The 24,937-nt window shown below is 36.6% G+C and overlaps 1 long non-coding RNA gene and 1 pseudogene across 1 annotated transcript; one reads left to right on the top strand and one right to left on the bottom strand.

Annotated features, from left to right (window-relative positions):
* The first annotated feature begins 5,614 nt into the window (after positions 1–5,614).
* LOC137074216 (5S ribosomal RNA) lies at positions 5,615–5,731 on the top strand (annotated as a pseudogene).
* A 6,630-nt stretch (positions 5,732–12,361) lies between these two features.
* On the bottom strand, positions 12,362–14,253 carry LOC137074108 (uncharacterized). The gene is made up of 3 exons (XR_010904915.1): positions 14,145–14,253; positions 13,495–13,616; positions 12,362–12,781 (listed from the first exon to the last, which is right to left on the bottom strand). It is a non-coding gene; the product is annotated as an uncharacterized lncRNA (long non-coding RNA).
* Positions 14,254–24,937: the final 10,684 nt, after the last annotated feature.

Here is a 24,937-nt window from a genome sequence, read left to right as displayed (position 1 = left end):
ATTTCTAATATGTTTCATATATGTGTTTACTTTATATATCACATATATCGCATATATTGATATTTCATATATAGACATATATTACATTTCCGTATGGGTAGGTAAGTGGGTGAAAAAGTTAGAAGTGGTTTTGTTCTTTCCTTTGGCATCACTATATGTCCTTTTTTCTTTCTTGGGTTGTTGTTCAATTCTTATTACTTATTTTCCTATTAATTATTATTGTGAACTTTCTTTATTTGGTATTCACTTATATACGGTTGTACAATAAATTACTTTTTGTTCCGTTATCTTCGTTGTTGCGTTTATCTCTGGTCACCTGGCACTATCAGTTGTCACAACCTCAATGTTACTTATCATTCTGCTCTTTAATAAGATCAGGAATTGTAACAGGATTTAATTCCTCTTGATTGTTTCATTCACCACCTTCATTCAAACCTCTAACAACAACAGAAAACAATCTGACACAAGCTTATTAGAGTACTGAGACAAAGCATGTCAGTGAAAGAAAAGCAAAATGAGCTCTGCTCCAAAGCATAGGCAGCTGACTTTTAAGGCAGCATCCTGACTAAAACAAGAACAGCACAAGGGACTGAAATGAAAAGCTCTACAGCAGCTCAAACTGAACACTCCTTACATGAAGAGTTTGACATTAGCTAATGTCCCACTAAGCAAAATTCAGGCTTCGTCTGAATATGCATACGTCCCTACTATATAGTAGGTAAAAAAAGTTGAGTTCAAAATATTAATAAAACAGAATGCAAAAAGTATCTGAATGGCCTAGTGTAAGGATGGATTCAGGTTGACATTTTTGCAAGTCATCTCAATTGCAAAAGTTGTCCCAATCACCCTGAATTCACCCCTACTACTTAAAGCAAGATTCTGAAGTGGATATACATGGACATCTTACTATCCCATGAGGCCAAGGGAGTGAAGTTGTGAATGACAGTGAGGCGATACAACTGACGCTGTAGGGCATATGACAAGACTAACATGACAGATGTAGTAAGTTCAGCTTAAATACTTTGGTTACAATTTATTTAGGTGACATATTTGCATTACACTTACTCAGATAAGTTCTGAACAATATTAATAAACTATACTTAGTATAGAGTTAGAGTTTAGGGTTAAGTTATTGTAATTATGCATAATTTACTGTTATTACAATAGTAATTATGTCTGGTAAAGTAGTGCTGTTCTATCATTTTAGATGTATTATTTGAGGGTGAATGATGTTATAATGCTACTCTGCTCGTTTGGCAGCTACTGTGAGACAGTTGTTGCACACTGCAGTGCGACAGATCGATATTCGGCCTGGTTAAACTAAGTACTCACAGTAAATCATGAAAATGAGATTTAAACAGTAAGACTAATTGTGTTGAGCTATATTTAACAATGATTAGTTTTTCGCTCGATGAATGAATCCAAACAGTTGATCACCTGTCTAATAAAACACATAATATATTAAATGTGTCTTTGGTGTTTCCATTGTTTCTACAAAATAATACCAGAAATCGAGGGCAATGCGGGTATGGGGTCATGATATGTGACGCATGGACACGGTCCGTGTCCTGGTAAAAATTGCTTACTTCTCTGGATTTAAACATTCTTGGAAACATTTGGAATAATGTAAACACACAAGTCAACATAATATATTACATTGTTCTAGTGTTTTTAATAATTTTAAAAAATAATAATTTTAAAGTATTATCATTATATATATATATATATAATGATAATACTTTAAAATTATTATTTTTGAAGAAAACGTACTAACATTTTAATTTAAAGGCACAATATGCTAGATTAAAATATCCAGATTATTTCTAGATTATATCTAGATTAAAATACGTTAAAATTATTATTTTTGAAACATACTTTTTGCTTTAAAATGCTGTCCAGGGAGGCAGCTCAGTAAATTTGTTATAAGTGCTAAACTCAGCCTGATCACCTAAAACTTATCCCTCATCACCATATATTCAACTCAGAAATGGTTAGAATCACTGTCTACAGAAATCATAGCTGCCAAGCACTGGCATGTTTAAAGAGTTTGATTGCTTTTACAGTTGGTAATTCAGTGTTGAAGTTGACATGGAATTTCCAAATCTCACTTTGCATTTAGCAAGTTATGTTCTGACACTTTCCATTACCCTTCAAATTGTGCAAACTGAAATTGTGAATTGAAAAAAACGCCCAATGGAATCAGCTCAATTCTGCAAAAACTCCCATATGTCACAAACAAGTTTACGCTCGCATTAGGTGGTTTTTTGGGGAATTCGATAAATTCGATTGAAATTTGAAAAAATTGAAACAGAGAGAGATAGAGTGAGATAGAGTTATTTTCTAAACAACAGATACAATTTTGTCTGGCTATCACCAGACCAAGCTCCATTTAAGATTGAACATTGGTCTGGGGAGTCTGCTCTGTATTTTCTACAGAACAAGAGACGTGATCAACGAGCATTATTCAAATGAATCTGTACGCAATTGGATAGTCCTTCAACCAATCAGACCACAAGAAGCATGATCAACAGTCAACGACCCATCGCTTCTCTCTCCATCATCGTGTTAAACCTGTCTGTGATTGGCTCCCGCAAAAGTGTAACAGAATCAGTAGAAATGAATGTACATGTTTCCAGATTGAGCTGCAGGGCTAAATCAAATCGCCAGAAGATCAGGCTGGGTTTACCCCAGTCTAGACATGAGGGAGAAACACCCACAAGCACCTCATATACCAAGTATATCTCCAAAGTATAAGGGGCTTTCCTTGACATTAATGCTTGGATAACACGCCTATATCTCCTCCGATTAAAAATAATAGTTTGTTTGCAGGGATATACATAAACCTTCCAACATACATGGTGTAATTTTTGGAATGACAACATGAGAGGAAAAAAAAGTTTTAGTTGCATAATATCGGTTAATGGAAACGGCATCATTTCGCAATAGTTTTTTATCAATATTTAGAAAAAATCTGAAAAATTTTGTGCCAATCTGCTTTGGAAATGCAGCTAGTGTCTCTGATGGGTTCATACTGTTGTTAAATGGGGAATATGGCCGTACAGGGGGCTGCCTGTGGCATATGTGAGCAAATGCTCAGGGCAGTGTTAAATGGCAAGGTTTAGAGGCATGATTCTCACAGCCAACGTTGGCAGGGGTTTTCCTTCCTGCTGGCTTCCGTCCAATCTAATCACACACCGAAAGGACTATTTTTCTTAGGTAGGTGTCAAGGTTAGCTTTTTGCGCTGAGCTTCTTTTTTTCTCTCTCTTTGGTGTTCAAGGTAAAGTATGAGGGAGTATAGTTCATTAGTTCCAAGAATCCACTGCACAGATGCCTTTCAGTGGCTTCCTGTATTACTCTGACTTTTATCAGAGATGGTTGATTAGAGGATAAAGGGGCAGACACAGCACGCTCCCGCGGCAGGCAGGGGTTAAGTGCCTCGCTTGAGGGCATAAACGCACTGGCCAGAAGAAGTGCCCACAGTGTGAATTAAATCTTTACAATCTTGTCATGGTGCTGTCACAGACTTAGATGACCTCTCCTGAGCATCATAACGCATCAGCTTCAAATATATAGATGTAATGTAACCAGGCAATAGTGTTTAAACTCACCCTTCAGGTTCCAAAGAGGACATATAAACATTTACATTACACACATTGAACCAAAAAAAGTTCTGTACTCCAATGTCAATAACACACACAAGTACACTGTAAAAAAAAATCAGGTCTTCAATTGAAAATTTTCGCATCTAAATTTTTCAGTTGGCCAAATTTAATGTCTGTGAATTAAATTGCATCAATTCACAGAAATTCAAATTTGCCAACTGAAAAATGTAGATGTGATCAGTCATTATATATATATATATTTTTTTTTACAGTGTACAAAGTTCACAAAATGTAAACTAAATGTAAAACTACATTAACACAGCAAGCAACAAAATGTAGAATTTGACCATTTAACATTTTTTTCAGCATTTTTTTCAAAATTATAATTTGATTTAAGTATAGTTTAATTTAGACCAAAATAATCATTTAAATAATTATTTTAATTAATAAAAAAATGTTTTCTTTAGTATTTACTAATAACTAAGAAGTCATTTGCACAAATGAATTAAACATTTGATTTGCATTAAAAAATAATAATTATAATACGTGTACATTGTAAAATTATGGACACCAAATTGATACCAAAGGACTCTGAAATGTTGCCTGCATGCATGGGGGGGGAGGGGGGGACAGGCGACTACAGGCTAACTGTCTATTTAAGCAGATATAATCATTTATATTCATCATTCAAAAAGGAAGAGCGATTAAGACGCTCGTTTTGAGGTTTAAATTAAGACTAGGTTTACAAACCATTAACAAAGCATGGTATGCTTACTGTTTTAAAATATCAATTGTGCAGATCACGTTCTTTATTCCACTCATGTTTTTATGAAAATATTTGTGCAGTGTTGCTCAGGTAAGATAAAGTAAAATTATAATAGTATTCTATCAGTTCAGTTTTGACAGAGTTCTCTCTCTGACCGACGGCATCCGACTAGAGCTAATAGGCTACACACCAAAACAACGTATTCGGCCGATGCTCGTAAAGGCGACCGACTGTTGACTTGGTGTGTCCCTGGTTTAAGGAGAAAATGTACACTACCAGTTAAAAGTTTGGAAACATACTATTTTCAATGTTATTGAAAGAAGTCTCTTCTGCTCACCAAGCCTGGATTTATTTGATCCAAAATACAGCAAAAGCAGTATTATTGTGACATATTTTTTGCAATTTAAAGTAACTTTTTCTATTTAAATTTTTTGCAAAATGCTATTTATTTCTGTGATTCAAAGCTGAATTTGCAGCATCATTACTCCAGTCTTTAGAGTCACATGATCCTTCAGAAACCTTTTGAAAATGCCAATTTGATGCTCAAGAAACATTTAAAGGAACTGTATGTAAGACATGTATTTCAATATTTAAAAAATTACCCTGATATGTCACTAGACATTAAGAAATCATGTTAAGTTCAGATACTTACATCACTGACAACAGTAGTCCGGCTAGGATATTGTCATTTAAAAGTTGTTGTTGCAGCCCTCAACTGATGTTGATGTTGACATGTTGTGTTTTGTCCTGAAGCTCCGCCCTTGACCTATCTACCAATCACAAAGTCAGTAGTGTTTCGGCATCTGGGTTGCCAGATCTGCTCTAGTTACCACAGCTGCAGCTACAAACATTAATGCTGGATCCTGCAGCCTATCTGGCAACCTCGAGTCAGGGGGGAGGGGGAGAGGGAGACACCGCTTTACAGTCCTTTAAAAGTGATTGCAGTACCAGTTTTGGACACAATTTTCACGCACTTCCATTAATAGAGCCCCCCCCCCCCAGGATAATTTAATGAATAGAAAGTTTGAAATGACAGCATTTATCTGAAATGTAAAGATTTTGCAACTTTTGTCGATACATGTCATTTGATCAATTTAATGCATCCTTGCTGAATAAATATAATAATTTCTTAAAGATCTTTCCATAAAAGAAATTAAGAAAAAGAATAATAATTTTTACCGACCCCAAACTTTTGAATGGTGTAATAAAAGCTTTGTTTTTCAGAAAAAATACTGTTCTCTTTCTGCCAGCAGCCATATCACCCTGTAGCCCAAGACTGGTTTCCCACTGAAGCTAAGCAGGGCTGAGCCTGGTCAGTACCTGGATGGGAGACCAACTGGGAAAACCAGGTAGCTGCTGGTAGAGGTGTTAGTGAGGCCAGCAGGGGGTGCTCACCCTGTGGTCTGTGTGGGTCCTAACGCCCCAGTATAGTGATGGGGACACTATACTGACAAAGAGCACCGTCCTTCGGATGAGACGTTAAACCGAGGTCCTGACTCTCTGCGGTCATTAAAAATCCCAGGATGTTCTTCGATAAAGAGTAGGGGTGTAACCCCGGCATCCTGGCCAAATTTGCCCGCTGGCCTCTGTCCATCATGGCCTCCTAATCTTCCCCCTATCCTGATTGGCTTAATCACTCGGTCTCCTCTCCACCAATCAGCTGGTGTGTGGTGAGCGTTCTGGCGCAATATGGCTGCCGTCGCATCATCCAAGTGGATGCTGCACATTGGTGGTGGTTGAGGAGATTCCCCCTTCTATGTAAAGCGCTTTGAGTGCCTAGAAAAGCGCTATATAAATGTAATGAATTATTATTATTATTATTTTATAAAAACTTCAAAAGAATTTGAAGATCAAGGTACAACTTGTACTTTATTTGTCTTCCAGGAAACATGTAAGTATCTTCTGTTGCTTCTGAAGGGAGTAATATCAGAGATGGGCATAAATACATGGAAATGTATTTAAAATACAAATACAAAATACTGTGTGGAAAAATGTATTTAAATACAAATACAAAATACTGTGTGGAAAAATGTATTTAAATACAAATACAGTATTTTGTATTTTGAAAATACACCAAATACATGTGAAATTGGCAATTCAGTGAAGGTATCCATATTAGGCTGTAATCTATCTGGGCCTATTCTGAATGCCAAAAAGCATTTAGATGTGTGCAACTGCTTAGAAACTTTCGTTTTCAATTTGAATTTGAATTTCCTTTAGCGGCAGTTATAATAACACAAATTACGTCAATAACTCATTCGCCCTCACTTCTTTTTCCACTCCAACATTCCCCTTTACCGTCAAAGAGCACAGACGGACCCACCGCCCCAGATTATTGTTGTTTAAAATTAGTTACTTGTTAAAACGCGATCATACCATGGGTGTCGGAAGCAAAACTGTGGGTGGTCTCAGAATTTGTTTTTGCTGGAGTAACGTTAGATACAAGTATACTATTTGTTATTTGTTTGAGTTATTTGCCCTGCCTTTTGCAGAACTCACGCTACTCCCTTTTCACATCACAGATCAGAAAGGCATTTATTTTCAAAAAAAAATTAAAAAATAATAGAAAAGTGGAAAAAAAGAGTCAAACACCTAATACGTTTTTCTCGGTAGGGGTAGGTAAACAGACGTGTTGAATTAGTGACGATAAAAGTGAAAGTGTCCAATATCATTGGTCTTTAAAAGTGGGTGAGTCTTGTCCTCACGACACACAATGGTTCCGACGCCAATGGACCATACACAGACACACGTTAATCATCACTCATAAAGCATTCTTTTTATTTGTGTTCATAGGCTACATACAATATCCAGCATCTGCCAGGGCTTTTAGTCGATCATGTGCGCATATTTGGAGAAATAATGATTCATAATCACGTTTGTAAAATATCATATGTCCCGACTTCAGAAGACTGGTAGAGTAGAGCTATCAGAGTAGGCTAACTTACATGTTAACGTCCAGCTCACAAACCTCGCGGATGTCTGAACAGAGTTTGTTTCGGTGTCAAGGTCAGCGTCGTTGTTTACATACTTTTTTTTTTTAGAAGATTTCCCAATTTTACTTTTCTTAACCGTGTTAGTAGTAACGTAACTCAAAAAAAGTCTACATATACGTTTCTGCTGCTTATTGCTAACCATGACCAAACAAGAGTGAGCGAGGTGATGATGGTGACGAAAGCACTTCCTAAGGAATTATTAAAATAATTATTAATTAGTTTATATCTTATCCACGGCCCATTATTTTAATCCCATTAAAACACAGTATGTTATGTCAGTCTATTTTAATTTATTTTATTTCATTTCATGTTTTAAATACAATACAATTTTAGTCCACAGCCCCCCACCAGGGGGGCTGATGCTATAACGAGGGGGGCTGCAGCACCCCCCTTCCCGCGCTACTGAGCAAATCTAATCTGCCACGAGTGCCGTCTAGCAACTCTCAATACACTTCTGAGCTGTAAAAACCAAACTCTGGTCGGGCCAATCACATAGTGTATAGAGTCGGTGGGCGGGGCTTAACATAATGACAGCAGAGTTGCGTTTGCGTCAGTGTTGCCAACTTGGCGACTTTGTCGCTATCTTTAGCGGCTTTTCAGACCCCTCTAGTGACTTATTTTCAAAAAAGCGACTAGCGACAAATCTAGTGACTTTTTGGACAAACTTCAGCTACTTTAGTTTACAAATGTCGCCAGTACTGTCCTGCGAGCGCGAGGTCTTTTTTCCCCTCTGCCGTCACACACACCTCTCTGCGTCTGCCCTGTTCAGTGAATGGCTGAGGGGAGCTGCACGCGCCTACAGACAGCAGCTGACAGACGTGAATGAGCGAGCTACACATGAGCACACAAGGTTGCCATCGATTTCTCACTTAATGTTATCTGCTTCTTTTGTTTTATATTTGAATAAATTAGTTATGATGAGTTCCATCTCTTGTGCTTATCACTTATATTACTCACTGTACCAACACAGTCTCACCCCTACTCGTCAAATGTTGCCGAACGGTCAAGGGACCCTGACGTCAGCTGTTGACGCACAGGGTACCCCTAAATCGCCATTTTTCGACGTACTGGGTAATCCACTGATTTCAACGAGAAACCTAGGACGTCATAAACAGACGTGTTGGGCATGTGAATGTTATCGTTATGATGGAATATATTGGGTTATAATTTTTACATTAAGACATGTTGGAGTGTGATTCTCAATTTAATCAGCCAGCACAATTGTATTTACATTTATTTACGCTATGATACACGTTTGAAACAGCAGTCAAACCCCACCCCGCCCTAAACCTACCCATTTGCGTATTATATGATATAAAACACAGACTGTAACAGACAACAGGCACACTTTATTGAAAAAGTCCAACTATTCCGAGGCCAAATGATTGAATTGTGTGAAGAAAAGACCCAAAAGCAATCACCGTCTCTATCCGCGCCGCGCGCCGCGCGCGCCCCGGCGTCACACTGAAGACGCCACAGGTAGACCCCTCGGCGTCACGCGATGGACGAACTGGGAACCCAATTGCTTTCAGTGGGAAACCTTTGGCGTCAACATTAGACGGCAATTCTATCGGTATGAAATCGCGCTGAAGAAGTCTCATTCAGAACACATCGCGATGTTTGGCATCAGATCACGTGTGCCACATGTTGGTGAGTAGTCATACATATTATGTCCTAATATTTGATATAAAGTATTTTCTGCTTGTCGTTATCGATCATGTTCAGTCACTGCATTGTATCTGTCATCATCTCCACTGAGGCTTTGCATTTCTTTGCTTTCTAAATAAACACACCTTGCTAATAGGGTGATTAAACACTGTCACGTGACGTGCTATAGACCTTTAAACATTTGTCAATATTTAATAATAATTACTAGTGTAGTTCCAACGTGGCATTTGTAGTAGAAGCACAATAAAAAAATAAAATAAAAAAACACTTGCCATGCGTTTACCACAGTATTGGTAGTTTTAATGTGATATTTGTTGTAAATAAACAGTAACCACAACAATTACCATGCTTTAAATGCATTTTAATGTAAAAACCAAATATTGTTATTTAAATAGTATAGTATATCCAGAGCTGTATTTGTATATGAAGAGTTCAGATGCAAAAGCCTCAAAAAGCCACTTCGGTCACATGACATCAGATATTCAATTATTTTTTATTATTATTAACGTCCCGTTTGCATGTAAATAATGTATGTGATCACAAAATCAAGTGCGTTATCTACATTTTCAAACAAATTCATATGATATAGCTTGCTATTATATACTTTTAATAATGGGAATGCACACATATCTGTGAACTTATTACATAAATGTATTTAACATTTAATTATGCATCGTTTTTTACAGAAATAAATCCTACAGTTATGTATAAACTGACAACATCATCATCATGTCCTGTCCTGGGCACATTGGGCAACATGTGTCCTCCAACATATTCGATCTGTGGCCACGTTTTCACATCTTCTCATGGAACACCGGCATTGAGGTCTTCGTGAAACATCTGTCTCATATCTTCCTTGGTTTTCCCTGTCTCGTGCGTCCTCCTGGTGGTGTCCACTTCATAAGTGTTTTTGGGTGTTGTTGTTTGGGCATGCATAGGACATGTCCAGTGAAGTGCACCCTTTGCTCTGTCACAGTGTCTCAAAGTCTTCACGTGGAGTCTGTGGAGTCTTATGATCTCTTTGATATATGCAGAACCAATATTCATAAACTGTTCTTGATGTCTGCCTATGCCTTTATCATCAGGAGATTTAGTGAAGGACATATTTATTGCCATCCACTAGTTCTAGTCATGCATTGACTTCATGATGCTATAGTCCAATGTATATTTCTGCATTTGTTGTTTGTTTGAACAAATGAAGAGAGTTAATACCTTTTGAAATCAATAATTATTCATTAAAACTTTTATTACAATGGTCACTAAAGTACATGTCCACCATAACTACCTCTATCATTATTTCACTACCTATCATTATATCACTACCTTGTTAATGTAACTGTAACATGAATGTACTTTATAGAAGTATTTTCTTACTGAAAATGGTTAACATTTACAATAATCATCAACTATTTTAATTGGCATTTAACTTAGTTACAATAAAAGTGAACAATAATCGCAAATATATAATATTAAAGATTAGAATGTAAAATGTTATTTTTTTGCATATATATATATATATATATATATATATATATATATATATATATATATATATATATATATATATATATATATATATATATATATATATATATATGGGCACTACATTTGTATTTAAACTGTTTGACATTAAATATTGGAATATGCTTACAAAATTGTGTGCATTCATTGTGCTTTTGTTATATTTGTTTTAATTCCAAGAGTTCAGATTGTAAAGGATGGCTTAAAGAAGTTTATGCTTGTAGACCATTGCATAGAAAAAGGATTCTCTTTCAAATATATTTATTATGCATCAGTTTAACCACACAAAGAAGACTTTCATTTTAAAATGTGAGTTTTATTATTTAATTAGAATAAATAAATATTTAGCCTATATTTAGAATAAATAATATTTAATATTTATTATAATAAATATAATATTTAGCCTAAATATTAATTCTTTAAGGAATCTACCCCTTCAGTTGAACCGGATGAGATGTGATATAATTTACCATAAATGGACAAGTAAGTGTGACGCCTCTGTTCAGCTGGGTTGTCATTGGCTGTGACTTTATCGCAGAACGCGCTGTGATTGGACTATCTGTTTTAACTCATATAAAACGGCGTTTCATGTTACAAAGTATGTTTTGGTGTTATTACGTCAGTAATACGTTAAGCTAACTATAAAGTGTCGCTATGTTCTGAGAAATGACTCCTTTACTGAGAACCCAACCCTAACCCTAAGCATTTCTGCACACTTCTATGAACTACAGCGCCATGTTTCCCATTGCATTGATACAATGACAGATATATGGGTAATGTAGTTTAAAAGGTTTCATAATGAAACAATAAATGTTAAGTAAATAACATATTTAATGGACAACTGGATATTAAAATATGTTCATTGTGTAAACCTATATGACATATATGAGGGCCAAGCTGAAATTGTATATTTTCCTGTGAGCACTTTTAAATAAACCTTTATGGCAGCTTTCCATATATGTCTGAAAACTGTGGCCAACATTATTTAGTAAACATTGCATATGCAGTTGTCCTGCCAATTTTCTCTGTGATACGCTAACCAGACTTTGAGTTAAAGCCATTTGAAATATGCTTTTTTTTTTGCTCTTCCAGGGGCCACTACTGGGTCCCTGGAGGTGTAAGGGCAGTACAACATACACAGATCTATTCTCCTCATCACGTACAACAAACTTTGAGTCACATTTAAATATCAGAGTATTTTGTCTTTTCTATTCTAACGTCATGCTTGTGTATAGGTTTTGATATTGTAAGACCATCTGATGAAATACAGAAATATTTGAAAGAAATGTTGTAAAATAATAATTATTAAGTTTTCTTTTATTTTATGGATAAACACTAATAAATATAATGGATGAACCTGCAACAACTTGCCATTATCCACTTTCCAGAGTAAACAAAAACTATTTATATTATTTACACTTCATTATTACTATTAAATATAGGACCATGCACCATTAAGTAAAATAACAAGAGACATTGTCACAATTTCATCTACACCCTCTTCACGTACCTGGCATCGAAAATGTGCATGCTTTAATTTTTATTGCAGTAGTAGATGTACCAGAATGATCAACATGGATCATCTTCAGTTAAGCTTGAAGTGTTTGTAATCCTTCCCTTTATTTCACTGAAAACTGACATACTTGTCACAGCATGCAAGTATATACAACTTTTTGGAGCATTGTACCAAATATAATATAACCAGATAAAAAATGTTTACTTCTCAAGTAAAAATATTCTTGGTAATTAATTAGATAACCTAAATAAACTTGTTGAATGTGTATTTACTGTACCAAACACCATACACAATACTCACCATACTTTATCACTCAACACTTTATTGGAGGATACAGTATACAGTTGATAAAGTAGAATAAAGTCAAATTAGATTCAAGATAAATAAAAATGGGTTTTAAAAAACACATTAACATCATATTAATCCATTCACAGCTGCTGAAGCCACACAAATGAGTGCCACATAATCCCATCCAGTCAACTATGATACAGAAAACAGATTTGATATAGTGTTGGAAAATAATGATTCATTATTACAACTAGACTGGTTTCTGTCTCTTCCCTCTATCATGTTCATGTTCTTCTTCTTCTAAACAGTTCGCCCACTTGTACCCTACAGTATAATCAATGTACAGATGATGTGATCACTGATGTTGTGTAGCCTTTTCTCAACCAGAGGAAGAAGTCGTATAATCCGGCGTTCTCCAGTCCTGGTCTAAAAGTAAAACAACAAACACAATTCATATTAAGTTTAATGTACAGTCAGGTTAACCTATGTTCTTCAGTAAACTCTCCACCTCAAAATGGGCAGAAATGCCAATTCCTGATTTAAATTTACAAAGCAGCAGTCAGTAGCCTACATAAAATAATATACACATTGAAGCATTATGTATAATATTTCAGCCCATAATATTAGCCAAGTACTGAACAAAAACTAATTTACCCATATCAACAGCAACCTTTTAAACAGTAGATCTTTTAGAAAGAACTAACCAGATATTTCAAAGAACATTTACTATTTGATTCCTAATATGTCCCAACTCATTATCTTCTAAAGCTACCCAGAACCATCCATGGTCTACAAAACAATGGAGAAATACATGGAGTTTATAACAACTAAATGCTTTTTCCCACACTTGTCTACTTTTATCTAAGACAAAAAGACGGTGCAGTTTTTAAGAACTGAAGGCCAAAAGTGTAATAATAATTGTATCAAAAAGGGAAAACAAATATTTACCATTTTAAATAAATCCAAGATACAGAAACTCATTTGCTTATTTTAGGAGTTATTAAAATATTTAGACATGAATAATGGTACGTATTTTATCAGAGTAGAAAGAATGATCACTGTTGAAATGAATAGTCCTTTGAGAGATCAACATCATATTTTTACTACATATTACAGCATTGCTTCAATACAAGACATACCAATGGACTTGCGCACTTTTCTGTCTTCTTCGGGCACAAGATGTCCATCTTCCTTCCTCACCCTAAACAAAGGACTTATTTTCTTAGCTTGCTTCGATATAAGGTCTGGTCTTTCTTCTCTTCTGTAAAACAAGAAAGTATCATTTACTCGGTGCAAATACTATTGTTTTTAAAACATATAAATTAAGACAGTTAAAAGTATGTAATAGCAAGCTATATCATAAGAATTTGTTTGAAAATGTAGATAACTCACTTGATTTTGTGATCACATAAATTATTTACATGCAAACGGGACGTTATAAACAGTGCAAGTGATCTGATTAAGAAAAAATAATTGAATATCTGATGTCATGTGACCGAAGTGGCTTTTTGAGGCTTTTGCATCTGAACTCTTCATATACAAATACAGCTCTGGAAAAAAAAATTAAGAGACCACTTAACATTTAGAAATCCATGTTAAGTGGTCTCTTCATTTTTTTCAGAGCTATATGTACGAGAATCATACGAATTTGACAACTTGTTAAATCTTGTGAATTATCAAGACTTCGGGAATATGTTCTTACTGATTGAGATATGGGATTTGTAAGAATAAATAACAACAAATGCTAAATAAAATGTTTGATAAAGGGTTCAAACCAACACATACATACCATTACAAATATTTGCTGTTGCAGCTTTTGGTTTTCTCCGTTACTTCTCCACAAACAAGAATGGGTTGACTGAGTCCGAGAGGACCTTTTGGTCTTTTCAGGTAAAAAAAAAAAAAGAAAGAGAGAAAAAAGTCATAATATATAATATATAGCATTATAAAGTATACTATTTAAATAACAATATTTGGATTTTACATTAAAATGCATTTAAAGCATGGTAATTGTTGTGGCTACTGTTTATTTACAACAAATATCACATTAAAAATATCAATTGTTGTGGTTACTGTTTATTTACAACAAATATCACATTAAAACTACCAATACTGTGGTAAACGCATGGCAAGTGTTTTTTTATTTTATTTTTTTATTGTGCTTCTACTACAAATGCCACGTTGGAACTACACTAATTATTATTAAATATTGACAAATGTTTAAAGGTCTATAGCACGTCACGTGACAGTGTTTAATCACCCTATTAGCAAGGTGTGTTTATTTAGAAAGCAAAGAAATGCAAAGCCTCAGTGGAGATGATGACAGATACAATGCAGTGACTGAACATGATCGATAACGACAAGCAGAAAATACTTTATATCAAATATTAGGACATAATATGACTACTCGCCAACATGTGGCACACGTGATCTGATGCCAAACATCGCGATGTGTTCTGAATGAGACTTCTTCAGCGCGATTTCATACCGATAGAATTGCCGTCTAATGTTGACGCCAAAGGTTTCCCACTGAAAGCAATTGGGTTCCCAGTTCGTCCATCGCGTGACGCCGAGGGGTCTACCTGTGGCGTCTTCAGTGTGACGCCGGGGCGCGCGCGGCGCGCGGCGCGCGGCGCGGATAGAGACGGTGATTGCTTTTGGGTCTTTTCTTCACACAATTCAATCGTTTGGCCTCGGAATAGGTAGACTTTTTCAATAAAGTGTGCCTGTTGTCTGTTACAGTCTGTGTTTTATATCATATAATACGCAAATGGGTAGGTTTAGGGCGGGGTGGGGTTTGACTGCTGTTTCAAACGTGTATCATAGCGTAAATAAATGTTAAATACAATTGTGCTGGCTGATTAAATTGAGAATCACACTCCAACATGTCATAATGTAAAAATTATAACCCAATATATTCCATCATAACGATAACATTCACATGCCCAACACGTCTGTTTATGACGTCCTAGGTTTCTCATTGAAATCAGTGGATTACCCAGTACGTCGAAAAATGGCGATTTAGGGGTACCCTGTGCGTCAACAGCTGACGTCAGGGTCCCTTGACCGTTCGGCAACATTTGACGAGTAGGGGTGAGACTGTGTTGACTGTACAGAGCTTTAGTTCATTCAGTTTCTCAATTCAGATTTTACACATATAATTTTTTTTGTAATTCACTATATCATATATTGTATGACAAAAATGTATAGGAAATGAAAACATTTATTGGACAGTCGGCTGTATTATATTATTGTAAAATATAGTAAATGAGCACGGATTAGGAGAGAAAAAACGTCAGGCAGACTGAACGCAAGGACGGCGTGATGACGTCACTGATATGCTAATTAACGCATGACGTCATCTAGCGACATTTAGCGATTTTTTTGGGCAGGCTTTAGCTACTTTCCTTGGAAAATAGTTTGCAACACTGGTTTGCGTGCTTCTAGTAAACACAGACGCTGGCGAACGGCAGTCTTTCGAATCAGCTTTGGCCATGACTCTGGAAGACTTGAGTTAAGCTTTTCTCTGAGAAAAGAACAAAGAACGACACTGAAGTCATTCTTAAGAAGGGAAGATGTGTTCAGAGTTTTGCCGACCGGATACGGCGAATGTTTAATCAGTCAGCGAGCTCTGCGTCACCTTCGTTGCTCTGGTTGGTGAAGCGCTATCCTATCGCGTGCAGAGGGAGTTTGACAGACAGCCGTTTATCCGCCCCTCAGATTGAGCTGTTAATGGTGAGTTTCCTCACCATTCCTCACCATTTCCCTAGCTTGTCAGGCTAGGGTTGTACAGCTGCGGCTCACCTGAATGAATGTTGGGGGGAGGGGCGTGTCTGGTCTGAACTAGTAGAGGCATGAAAACAGCTCCTGATAAAGAGGTTGCCTGGCTCAAAGTATTTTGAGTATTTTGAAAATACAAAAATACTCATCTTAAATGTATTTAAATACAAATTACATTCGATTTTTTCCAAAGGCTTCAAAATACAAAATACAAAATAGTATTTTGTATTTCAAATACGTATTTTAAATACATGTATTTGAAATACTGCCCATCCCTGAGTAATATATATATATATATATATATATATATATATATATATATATATATATATATATATATATATATATATATATATATATATATATATATATGTAACAAAAAATTGGGGAAAGAAAGAAAAAAAATTGAAAAAAAAAACTTTTGAAAACATTTGACATCATCCTTTTCAAATATTTTCACCTCCTTAGGTATAGTTAAATGAATGGCTTTGCTCCTCCTAGCAGCATTCAAGGGGGTAATTCCATTCATTTTTGAGTCACTTTGACAGTGAATAACTTTACATCTGAGGCGTTTAAAGACTCCATTTGTCCATTGTTTATTTCTAAAGAAACACGACAATGCATAAAAGGCTCCGTTACCTTGTATCTTACACTATCGCCCCGCAGAAGCTGTTTTTGTAAAAATAGGCTAACTATTGCGTCATAACCAACGCGACTCTGTTGCACAGTTGAGAAATTACCGAATGGACAGGAGGACGAGACGCTCAGAAACAATATTTTACTGTCAATGAGGCAGTCGGGGGGACGTGGAAACATAAAGTCCGATAAAGTCAAGGGAGAAGAATGGGGAGAAGCCGATAGTGAGCCAAAAGCAATGGGAGAAAATATTTAAACAACGTGATTCAGATTTTACTTTCCACAACTACTAGAAGACCTACAACTGTCAGACAGGTTGCTCACATCACATCTACGTCGTCGAGCTCAGTCTGAGCCTGCGCAGTTCGCTCAGCCGTCAGGAAGTGAGTGCCTCTGATTGGCCTCATTTTCCGCCGTTGAAGTCAATGGGATAGCTCTGTCCATTTCTTTTACTGTCTATGGCAGCATTACTGCCAAATTCCTATAGGGTAAAATAGACTAAACATCTTTAATACAATCATTTAGGCTATTAAATGAAGCTAATAAATTACACATTGAATATTTAAGGTTTTACAAACATTGGCTGATATCAGAGCAAATAAGCTGTAGTGTAGTGATCTTATGTTTATGTGGAGTGAAGATTCTGTAAGATGAGCTTTTATCAAAAGCCCTCATAGCTTTCATCCTCTTGAAGCCTGGCAACAAGCAAAAAGCATCCCTCATTCAAACACACTTTATTATTGAAATGAGCTCAAAGGAAGCAAGATTGCTTAAGTGGAATCAGGCCAACAGTTGATGGCTGTGTGCGTATGTATGTGCGTGTGCGTTGGCTCATTACCCAGTCTATAATTTGAGATGTTTTTATGATGAAAAAGCCACTTGGTGACAATCAAAGAGCATCTGAAAGCCTGAGCGCACCTAATGCCTTTTCCACTGATTGAGCTACAACAAGGAAACACGGAGATCGATAGGATAGCAAACCCAGAGAGAAAATAGGGGAGAGAGGAGATGAATTGAGTTGAGAACTGACAAATCCATAAACAGCAAGTGTTGAGTTGAATATAACAGAATTATCTTTTGTATAATAGCCTGTTTGAAGTGCTTAGCTAAAGAGGCATATGCTAAATAAAAATAACAGCTGCTGAAATCAATTGCAACATTTAAAAAAATGTGTGCATGTATGATATATGACACATACATGATATATCATAGCCCAAAAGGAAACATCTGGTGAATTGTAACGTGTAACAGAGAAATAACAAACTGTGGCGCTTAATGTTCACCCTCATCATAGGTCATTTACTGGAACAGCCACCTTGGAAATTAATACGAGGAATGTTTATCTTTATTACTGACACCAAAAAGATTAGATGTTGCTTAGATGGTTCATTATCCCAGCAATTTAAGCTCAACTAATGATGATGTATGATGAAAGGAGAGAGTGAAATGTCGCCCGCTGAGAGCAACAGATCTTCACAGCCTCAACTGCATCTAAGGAAAACATCAATAGAGACTGTTTTCAGGATTTGATAATAAAGAACATCATTTACTAGTTTCCAAAAAAAAAACAAAAAAAAAGATTATAGCAGCAATGGGAAGGGGGGGTTAATTTTACTAAGAATGAATTATGCTAAATGAAAGTGCAGATTGTTTGTGTTGTTTCAGCACCCGGTTCACTAAAGGAATTATGCAAATCAGTCAACGACACAAACACTCCCATAACGTATGTGCCAAATGTGATTTGATCATGTTTGCTTGGAGTGGTGGCTGTATCAAATGTGTAATATATTGGTACTATCGGTTATTGGTCGATATTAGAGTTTAGATAATTAGAATCTATATTGGCTATATGATAATTGATACTGGATCTTTTTTCATTTTAAAGAGATAGTTCACCCAAAAAAAATCTTATGATAATTATTAATCTTCGGAACACAAATTAAGGTCTTTTTTGATGAAATCTGAGAGCTGAAATATGATGACCAGATTGAACTTAGGCTTTTATTGACATAAACATTCATCAACTTACTCATCAGTTGTGGTCAACGGAAGCTCAAGCATTTTCACTTGATGCGCGAGAACCAATGGTTCATTCTCATGTGATACGCAGCATGTTTGAGCTTCCTCAAAAACCAATGAGGTTCATTCGCGTGCTACGCAGCACAATTGAGCTTCAGCAAGGACCAAGGAGGTTCATTCTAGTGATACGCAGCACGTTTGAGCTTCCTTAAGAACCAATGAGGTTCATTATCGTGATACGCAGCACGTTTGAGCTTCAGAAAGGACCAATGAGGTTCATTCTAGTGTTACGCAGCACAATTGAGCTTCAGCAAGGACCAATGAGGTTCATTCTAGTGTTATGAAGCACGTTTGAGCTTCCTTAAGAACCAATGAGGTTCATTCTCATGAGATACGCAGCACGTTTGAGCTTCCTTAAGACCCATTGAGGTTCATTTGTGTGTTACGCAGCACGTTTGAGCTTCAGCAAGGACCAATGAGGTTCATTCGTGTGTTACGCAGCACGTTTGAGCTTCCTCAAGAGCCAATGAGGTTCATTTGTGTGTTACGCAGCACGTTTGAGCTTCAGCAAGGACCAATGAGGTTCATTCGTGTGTTACGCAGCACGTTTGAGCTTCCTCAAGAGCCAATGAGGTTCATTCTAGTGTTACGCAGCACGTTTGAGCTTCCTCAAGAGCCAATGAGGTTCATTCTAGTGTTACGCAGCATGTTTGAGCTTCAGCAAGGACCAATGAGGTTCATTCGTGTGTTACGCAGCACGTTTGAGCTTCATCAAGGACCAATGAGGTTCATTCTCGTGTTACGCAGCACAATTGAGCTTCAGCAAGGACCAAGGAGGTTCATTCTAGTGATACGCAGCACGTTTGAGCTTCCTTAAGAACCAATGAGGTTCATTATCGTGTTACGCAGCACGTTTGAGCTTCAGCAAGGACCAAAGAGGTTCGTTCGTGTGTTATGCAGCACGTTTGAGCTTCAGCAAGGACCAATGAGGTTCATTCTCGTGTTACGCAGCACGTTTGAGCTTCAGCAAGGACCAAAGAGGTTCGTTCGTGTGTTATGCAGCACGTTTGAGCTTAAGCAAGGACCAAAGAGGTTCATTCTCATGTTACGCAGCACGTTTGAGCTTCAGCAAGGACCAATGAGGTTCATTCTCGTGTTATGCAGCACGTTTGAGCTTCAGCAAGGACCAATGAGGTTCATTCTCGTGTTACGCAGCACGTTTGAGCTTAAGCAAGGACCAATTAGGTTCATTCTCGTGTGATACGCAGCACAATTGAGCTTCAGCAAGGACCAATGAGGTTCAAAAGCAATTAAGTCTCTTCAGAAAAGTGTAAAGTGGTAGTTGCGTAGCTGTCAATAGAGGGACTGAAATATCTCTTTTTTCATCAAAAAAAAAAATATTTATTTGTGTTCTGAAGATAAGCCAAAGTCTTACGGCTATAGAAGGACATGAGGGTGAGTAATTAATTACAGAATTTACATTTTCGGGTGAAATATCCCTTTAAGACATAGTTATTTTTTTCTTCACTTAGAAGCAAAAAAAGCTCAAAATACCTTTGCTGTGGTATACTGTATACTGTGGTATCAACCATCCGAAGTTGCCCCTACTGTTGAGCACTATGGTTAGATGAACATTTAAATATGTGCGGTGCACTTTTCTCTCAATGACAAAAGAAACGCACAACAAATATGACAGCATCAAGAAAACATCAGTTAAGAAGCACCTGATCACAGAGATGTGGATATGTTTGCATAAGCTCTGCAATTCGCCATTGGAGGTAAGTCACGTCACATTTATTTATACAGCACAATTTATGCAATAGATTACTGTAAAGCAAGCAGCTTTACGGTATGAAACAAATCAGTGTCACTTTCACTTACAATTTTAACTTCAATTTCTACTTTACATTCCATCTCCAGTGTTTTCATGAGTTTGACCTCGACAGACTGAACAGAAGAACTGAACATGAGAAGATTTCCACATCAAAGAAGGCGGAGTCTCAGAACTCGCCAGTCTATCACACAATCACCACGGACCAATTATAGTTCACAGATGTTGTCTACAAAAGTTTGTTTTGGCAAGCTGTTTCAAACTCCTGAAACAAACTGCAAAAGAACTTCATTATAGGTATGATGTTGTTGAAATTACATCATAGAAGTTCACTCTTTGATTTCGCTTGCAGTATATTGGGACCTTTAATTGATCATTTCTATCTGACACTCTAAAACTCTCTTTAAAAACATTACAAAATGAGTAAACATACATGTGTAACTTTTTTATTTTATTCTAAGCTAAAACACTTAGTTCTTTCAAAAATATATGTGGTCATTAATGTATATTTACTTCTTTCAAGTAAAGTATTCTCGTAAGTTTATAATATGCCATTGAAAATACATACGGGTGAGGGGTTCGAATGCTGGTCTCCATGTTGCCCCTCCATCTTGAAAGTACATTAGCCAAAGAGGGACATACCCATAAATTCAAGCTTCACCTTTCGCGTTTTAACACTTGATGGCACCGTGTCGAATGTGAAGAGGGGGATTGCCATGTTAATCTTGGACTAAATCGCCCACCGTAGGAGTTAAAACGAAATCAGAATTGAGAGGAACAGAAACTATTATTCACTGGATGGTCATACCTTTTCACCGCTAGATGAGGGAAAATATCAAACAGTGTAGCTTTAAAATGACAGATTTGTTTCACTCTAAAGATAAAGTACAGAATTTGTATTATCGGACATACATTGGTTATCTGTCATTGCCAGAATTCTAATACCGGTGCTTCCCTATTTGCTACTCTGAGCGATTAAGGAAATGCTGTATAGGGTCAAATCCGGGGAAATAAAAAAAAGTGACACACACACCGACTGAACTCAATGACCTGTGAAGCATTCTCCAGGTCAGCAGATTAGAGAGCAGAGTTTAAGCTAAAAATGTGCAAACAGTTTAACTTTGATTACAGCCAATGAGCTCCCCATTAAAACCATTAAACTAATTACAGACTGTCTCCTTCAAGACAGGGGATCCACAGTCCACTCTAAAACACACACACACACACACACACACACACACACACACACACACACACACACACACACACACACACACACACACACACACACACACACACACACACACACACACACACACACACACACACTGATTCAATGAAGCATGGAATGCTGGGAAAGAGAAAAAAAAACAAGGTAACAGAGTGTCTTTGTGCAGGACAAGAGTTTAAGTTCACAGTGTGTTCATTCAAGCATGGAGCTTTGGAAATGATTATATTAGTTCAGTTTCTGAAACACCGGATTGTTTTCTGAATAGCTGAGCACTAATAGCAAAAGTAGTTACATGTGTTTGTGTCCAATATAATAATGTTCTAAAACTGATACAGAACAGGATGGAAATGAAAGTCATGTGCAACACCAACATACTACTGTAACAGAAAAAAAAAAGTTTCCCCTTACTTTAAGTATGTGAAAACATGCATATGATGTATTAACACATTATATTACTTACATTGATCAGAGAGAATTGCTAAAAAATTTCATTTCATTTTCCAAGTAACAGTACATCAGACATGAAATCAACAGCCCCGGTTTAGGGAATCCATGTGGTCACTATATAACTACCTAATGCAAATTAGACTACGGATTTGGTAAGATTTTCTAAAAAAAAAAAAAAAAAAAATATATATATATATATATATATATATATATATATATATATATATATATATATATATATATATATATATATATATATATATATATATATATATATATATATATATGGTTTTTTTTTGCTTTTTTTATCACTTTTGCTCGGGACATGCTAGCTAGCAACATAGGATTCCATTCATTGTTCTAAGCTAAGCATATCTAAATGTAGGAAAGTAGTTGAATAAGTTTCTAAAAATAGTGGAGCATCCCTTTAAACTTAACTAGAGACAGTAAAGATAAATGCAGCTTCAGTCTAAAAAAAAAAAAAAAAAAGCAACCCAAGTTGGGTTGAAAAGGGACAAACCAAGAAATTGGGTTGTTTGAACCCATTGAATGGACCCATTCAAACAACCCAATTTCTAGGTTTGTCCATTTTATTTTTTGTCCATTTTTGTGTATTTGTTGTTAACCCAGAGGTTTTATAGTCCACATACTGTTGCATTGTAGTGTCATAAAATATTACATTAAATGGTACATTAAATTATTGCTCTGCTCTGCTTGACTGCATGTACTGTAAAATTCCCATATGTACAATTTCTGAAGAAAATGCAAATAGTGTTTGCTCCTGTAAAAACTCATAGGGGCTAATAATTGCTAAGGTGTTCAGAGTGTTGTTATTCGGTTGCTAGGGTGTTCTGGGTGGTTGCTAGGAGGTCACTTACTAAAAAAACTAGAACGAAGACTTGTGTTTTATGATTGCATGTGAATGCTGAATGAGTGTAAAAAGCCCATTATTTTGCCCTATTTTCTAGTTTACATGTGCTTTCTCCCAACAGAACTTAAATAGCTATACATTTTGACTTTCCCCATCTGGAATGTAAAGAAAAGTTCCTGAGAAAAAAAAAAGAAGAAAAAAAACCTGTAGTAGATCATTGTACAGCATGTGTTCATGAAAGAGAAGGCCTAACCACAGCACACATGTCCTTATAATGAAACATGACAGAAATTCCCGTATGATCCGTGGTCCTTATCCGATCCCAGGGATGCCACAGGGTTTTTGAATATCATATGGAAATTCTGTCCTTGTGATCATGTATTAAAGCATTGCAATCCATGATTTGTTTTTTTCTTTCTGACAGTGGATGATGAACAGCATGTGACAGTGTGGTTTGAGTATGGGCTGATCTTAGACCAGTATCAATGTCATTGAGTATAAGACAGAGAATTATGAAAGAAAGATGGTCTTAAATCATGTCACGTCAATCCCAATCTAAACAGACACGGCATGCCTTGTTAGTGTCTCACTGATGGGTTTCAAATGTTCTTGTAGCAATGAAAACCACTGAGAGGCCACAATCACAGAGGGTCTCAGTGATGTAAAGCATATGGCCTTAAGTATGTCAAGCAGAATTACCACCAGCATGTGTGGGGGTGTGAGAAAGCGTGAGGGCGAAAAAAAGTGTGCGCAAGAGAAAGAGAGAGATTGATTTTTGTAAGCACAATGTCAGAAGCAGTAATATAACTCTTTAGCCGTATGAAAGGGCTTCTTGTCTCTTTTCCCCCCTCGTCAGAATGGCAATTAGCCCAGCCATTTCATCACCTCATCACTTTAACATGATTCTATGAATGGCCTTATTAAACCACTGGTCATTCAGGAAAGACCGCACATATATATTCACCTTTGCTGAAACCCTTCACAATTGTTAAGAAAGCTGTCTGGAACGTATAAACACACTCGCACACACCTCTCAGCTTGTGGCTACACATTCAGACACTAATGGACATTTCCGTGCTCAATATACTCAATCTACAACCCACAGTACAAAGAACCATTGTAGCAGAGGTCAGGGAGAGGGCAATGTACCAAACTACAACCCTCCTGAAAACACTTGACTCACATTAATGAACATCTATAAATAAAATATATAACATTTCTTTCTGTCTTCACTTTTATACAGTAGGCTATACACTATGAACATGGGCGTTGGAAGCAAAAAAAAAAAAAAAGGTCTGTGGGTCCTCTCCCAGATTTTTTTTTACTGTAGAGTAGATACCATTTATATTAAAGGGTAAAGTCACCCAAAAATGAAATTATGTCATTAATGACTCACCCTAATGTTGTTCCACACCCGTAAGACCGCCGTTCATCTTCGGAACACAGCTTAAGATATTTTATATTTATAAATGATTATATTTAGTAATCATTGACAGAATTTTCATTTTGGGGTGAACTAACCCTTTAAAGGGGGGGTGAAACACTCAGTTTCAGTCAGTGTCATGTCAATCTTGAGTACCTATAGAGTAGCATTGCATCCTGCATATCTCCGAAAAGTCTTTATTTTTTTTATAATTATATAAGAAAGATGCGCTGTTCCGAGTCTTTCCGAAAAAAGCCGAGCGGGTGGGGGCGTGTCGTGTGAGCGGAGGTAAATAATGACGTGTGCGCGCTGCTGCTATTGTGTTGAGTCGAGTGCGTCGTAAA

The sequence above is a fragment of the Pseudorasbora parva genome, chromosome 4, assembly GCF_024679245.1.
Source record: "Pseudorasbora parva isolate DD20220531a chromosome 4, ASM2467924v1, whole genome shotgun sequence".
Classification (NCBI taxonomy): domain Eukaryota; kingdom Metazoa; phylum Chordata; class Actinopteri; order Cypriniformes; family Gobionidae; genus Pseudorasbora; species Pseudorasbora parva.
The sequence above is the reverse complement of the archived record's forward strand: the minus strand, read 5'-3'. Positions and strand labels throughout refer to the sequence as shown.